The following is a 5,287-nucleotide window of genomic DNA, read 5'->3' on the forward strand; positions in this document are numbered from 1 at the left end:
TACTCGCTACTTAATTTAGCTGAAATAATGCGAAGCTCGCGATTTGTTTACAAACAAACGTTTGAGCCCTCTACGAGTAGCGGACGGATGTTAATTTAAATAATCGTTCGGACAGGTTAATTTCAGCCACCGATTCCGTAGTCAAGGGGTAGGACTGCCGACTGTCATCACGACGGTTCTAGGTTCGATCCTCGGCTTGGGAGAGGTGTTAGTCTAGCGGCACTGATGAGTTGTGATACAACGAAACAGGTCTGTATGTCGATGACTAAAATATATTTTATAAAGCTCCCCTCTTTGGTAGAGTACTCTCGTAAATTATCTTACTCGCTACTTAATTTAGCTGAAATAATGCGAAGCTCGCGATTTGTTTACAAACAAACGTTTGAGCCCTCTACAAGTAGCGGACGGATGTTAATTTAAATAATCGTTCGGACAGGTTAATTTCGGCCACCGATTCCGTAGTCAAGGGGTAGGACTGCCGACTGTCATCACGACGGTTCTAGGTTCGATCCTCGGCTTGGGAGAGGTGTTAGTCTAGCGGCACTGATGAGTTGTGATACAACGAAACAGGTCTGTATGTCGATGACTAAAATATATTTTATAAAGCTCCCCTCTTTGGTAGAGCACTCTCGTAAATTATCTTACTCGCTACTTAATTTAGCTGAAATAATGCGAAGCTCGCGATTTGTTTACAAACAAACGTTTGAGCCCTCTACGAGTAGCGGACGGATGTTAATTTAAATAATCGTTCGGACAGGTTAATTTCGGCCACCGATTCCGTAGTCAAGGGGTAGGACTGCCGACTGTCATCACGACGGTTCTAGGTTCGATCCTCGGCTTGGGAGAGGTGTTAGTCTAGCTGCACTGATGAGTTGTGATACAACGAAACAGGTCTGTATGTCGATGACTAAAATATATTTTATAAAGCTCCCCTCTTTGGTAGAGCACTCTCGTAAATTATCTTACTCGCTACTTAATTTAGCTGAAATAATGCGAAGCTCGCGATTTGTTTACAAACAAACGTTTGAGCCCTCTACGAGTAGCGGACGGATGTTAATTTAAATAATCGTTCGGACAGGTTAATTTCGGCCACCGATTCCGTAGTCAAGGGGTAGGACTGCCGACTGTCATCACGACGGTTCTAGGTTCGATCCTCGGCTTGGGAGAGGTGTTAGTCTAGCGGCACTGATGAGTTGTGATACAACGAAACAGGTCTGTATGTCGATGACTAAAATATATTTTATAAAGCTCCCCTCTTTGGTAGAGCACTCTCGTAAATTATCTTACTCGCTACTTAATTTAGCTGAAATAATGCGAAGCTCGCGATTTGTTTACAAACAAACGTTTGAGCCCTCTACGAGTAGCGGACGGATGTTAATTTAAATAATCGTTCGGACAGGTTAATTTCGGCCACCGATTCCGTAGTCAAGGGGTAGGACTGCCGACTGTCATCACGACGGTTCTAGGTTCGATCCTCGGCTTGGGAGAGGTGTTAGTCTAGCGGCACTGATGAGTTGTGATACAACGAAACAGTATGTCGATGACTAAAATATATTTTATAAAGCTCCCCTCTTTGGTAGAGCACTCTCGTAAATTATCTTACTCGCTACTTAATTTAGCTGAAATAATGCGAAGCTCGCGATTTGTTTACAAACAAACGTTTGAGCCCTCTACGAGTAGCGGACGGATGTTAATTTAAATAATCGTTCGGACAGGTTAATTTCGGCCACCGATTCCGTAGTCAAGGGGTAGGACTGCCGACTGTCATCACGACGGTTCTAGGTTCGATCCTCGGCTTGGGAGAGGTGTTAGTCTAGCGGCACTGATGAGTTGTGATACAACGAAACAGGTCTGTATGTCGATGACTAAAATATATTTTATAAAGCTCCCCTCTTTGGTAGAGCACTCTCGTAAATTATCTTACTCGCTACTTAATTTAGCTGAAATAATGCGAAGCTCGCGATTTGTTTACAAACAAACGTTTGAGCCCTCTACGAGTAGCGGACGGATGTTAATTTAAATAATCGTTCGGACAGGTTAATTTCGGCCACCGATTCCGTAGTCAAGGGGTAGGACTGCCGACTGTCATCACGACGGTTCTAGGTTCGATCCTCGGCTTGGGAGAGGTGTTAGTCTAGCGGCACTGATGAGTTGTGATACAACGAAACAGGTCTGTATGTCGATGACTAAAATATATTTTATAAAGCTCCCCTCTTTGGTAGAGCACTCTCGTAAATTATCTTACTCGCTACTTAATTTAGCTGAAATAATGCGAAGCTCGCGATTTGTTTACAAACAAACGTTTGAGCCCTCTACGAGTAGCGGACGGATGTTAATTTAAATAATCGTTCGGACAGGTTAATTTCGGCCACCGATTCCGTAGTCAAGGGGTAGGACTGCCGACTGTCATCACGACGGTTCTAGGTTCGATCCTCGGCTTGGGAGAGGTGTTAGTCTAGCGGCACTGATGAGTTGTGATACAACGAAACAGGTCTGTATGTCGATGACTAAAATATATTTTATAAAGCTCCCCTCTTTGGTAGAGCACTCTCGTAAATTATCTTACTCGCTACTTAATTTAGCTGAAATAATGCGAAGCTCGCGATTTGTTTACAAACAAACGTTTGAGCCCTCTACGAGTAGCGGACGGATGTTAATTTAAATAATCGTTCGGACAGGTTAATTTCGGCCACCGATTCCGTAGTCAAGGGGTAGGACTGCCGACTGTCATCACGACGGTTCTAGGTTCGATCCTCGGCTTGGGAGAGGTGTTAGTCTAGCGGCACTGATGAGTTGTGATACAACGAAACAGGTCTGTATGTCGATGACTAAAATATATTTTATATATATATATATATATATATATATATATATATATATTGGGGTGACATCGTCTTTTCGAATATATAAAATTCTTACCGGTAAGACGTCGGCTTGGGTTAAAGCTGGTTTGATACCTCGTTTCTTGTTCGATATGAGGTAGGTTCTTTCCAATGTCGGATTTGTGCCGCGGGTTGCTTGATCTGTGTTAGTTAATAGACATTCTTGTGTGTGTGGCATGTTTGCTCAGTTCGTAGAGTGCTCGCCTAGCATGCAAGAGGTTCAGGTTTCAAATTCTGAGCGGGATGTGTCTGACTGATGAGCCCAAATGAGGGTTAAGGTCGAGTCTTGGACTTCCGGTTTGTTGACATACTTGGCTCTGCGACGTTGGTTCGGCTGTGGAAAATAATTATACATATATATATATATATATATATATATATATATATTCTCTCACACTTTATAAATATATATATATATATAATAGGATAATAATATTACAAATGAAAAACACCAAACCTTAATCTGTCTATATCCCTATGAAGTTGAGTTTTTCCTAGCTTTGACACTGATATTAAACGCCTACTTTTTCTTTAAATTTGGTCTACAGTTTAAATTTGATATATAGGATATAGACTAGTAGCACACTTTCGATTTTTAGCCGGTAAAATAGCTGCTACGGAGTCCAAATTAAGAAAAAAAATCATTGACTTTCGCTTGTCAGCTATACACATTTTTCTGCGCATGCGGTAATTGAAGGTTCTAGATAAAACCAACTTATTTTTTGCAGTTTTTGTATATGAATGGATTTAGGGCATACGCAATTAAAAAAAGATTGGAGAGCTATATGTTTTGGTTTCGATTTTAACTGATGGCACACAAGTAAATCTTTTACTTTGAAATCACTTCTATATATTAGGTACAATATAATAATGAGAGTTTCTATAATAATAAATGCGATGTCTCTTCTGTAGGAAGAGAAAAAGACATCACTTACTTGGTTTAGAAGCCGGTTTTGAACTCTATGAAGGCAGGATAGTGCGTACCCAGCAGCTCCTGGTCAGATGTGGCAAGACAGAGAATTACTGATGCGATAGAGTGATCCAACCTTTTTACCAGCGATCTTGGCAACAGATTTGATGTATGTGTTTCATTTCAGATCAGATATGAAGGTCAGTCTCAGAAGCTTGTCAAGATATGGAGATTTCCCAAAGACGAGAACCATTCAAATGGTTGTCTTCTTTTTAATGAATATATACAGTATTTCAAAAGTGATTAAAATGATATCCAACCGTTTTAATGGTAATTTCAGCGAGAGAAACTAAATAAACTTTTCCATTTACTCATTTTGATATATAACTTGAGAGGCGTGTGACTGTCGGTTCGTGTCGCCGCTAATTTATTTGTTCGATGCAAAGCGTAAGTTAACTTCGTTGAAATACTTTGCAACCTATCCGTCATAATTTCTTCTCATAAAAATGGATTTCGACGGAAGATTGAAAACTCCCACTGGATTTGTTTACTTCTGTTATCAATGTGATTTTGTTTGACTAACAATGCGTTTTTACAGCGGAGAGGGCATTTGAGATTGGCTGATTGACTTCATAGAAGGGGGATGAACGGGCAATAATCACACAGTCTAATGAATGCTTTGGGAGTGAAACTAGCAGTCCATAGCGAAAACGCATAAAATAAAGAAAAGCTGTGATTAGCTTATAAACATATTAAAATAGGCACATGGAATGTCAATCTGATTTCATCCTATATACCTTGATGCGTCATAAATACAAAGTATATATATATATATATATATATATATATATATATATATATATATATATATACACTGCTGATCAAAAATTTACGACCACTTAAAATCTTTAAAAAACAACATTTTTTAAGGATACATTTTAAACTCTTAAGGTTACTAATACTACTTAAGGTTACTAATACTACAATCTAAAAGGTTATGGAAACAAAAAGGTACATTCCAAAAATCGTATTTAAAATTTTGCATTTTTATTAAATTAGGCTTTTTACACATGATCAAAAGACCAAGCGTATAAATTGTTACATTTATGGTAATTCCAATGTTTTTGGTTCAGATAGAGATTAGCAATCACTGTGTAAAGGTGTTACCATACCTAAAGCAAGAAAACTAACTGAAGTTGAGCGCTCTCGAATTCTATCATTCCATAAGCATGGTGTGTCACAGCGAGCGATAGCAGCTAAGATAAATCGCATTAAAACTGTTATTTGTAACTTTCTAAAGAACACTGAAAATTATGGAAAAGCAAAATCCTTTGGTAGCCCCCCCCCAAAAAAGGTTTCTCCTGCATTGAGTAGGAGAATCAGACGGGTTGTTATGAATGACAGAGGATTAAGACGGTTACAGAAGCTGATTGCAGTCCAATAACCATCAAACGACACTTACAACAAAACGACATGGTAAATAAAAAGCGTAAAC

General features: G+C 39.2%; 1 long non-coding RNA gene across 3 annotated transcripts in view; it reads right to left on the bottom strand.

Annotated features, from left to right (window-relative positions):
* LOC145276929 (uncharacterized) overlaps positions 1-4,546 on the bottom strand; it is a 317,751-nt gene extending 313,205 nt beyond the window's left edge. For 2 of the 3 annotated variants that reach the window (XR_013868055.1, XR_013868053.1), the window contains exons 1-2: positions 3,818-4,546; positions 2,920-3,216 (exon numbers count right to left, since the gene is read on the bottom strand). This is a non-coding gene — a long non-coding RNA (uncharacterized LOC145276929). The remainder of the gene's footprint in view (positions 1-2,919; positions 3,217-3,817) is intronic. The other variant, XR_013868054.1, reaches the window with a different exon arrangement.
* Positions 4,547-5,287: the final 741 nt, after the last annotated feature.

This window comes from Euprymna scolopes, chromosome 5 (genome assembly GCF_053919585.1).
Source record: "Euprymna scolopes isolate OS-2025 chromosome 5, ASM5391958v1, whole genome shotgun sequence".
NCBI lineage: Eukaryota > Metazoa > Mollusca > Cephalopoda > Sepiida > Sepiolidae > Euprymna > Euprymna scolopes.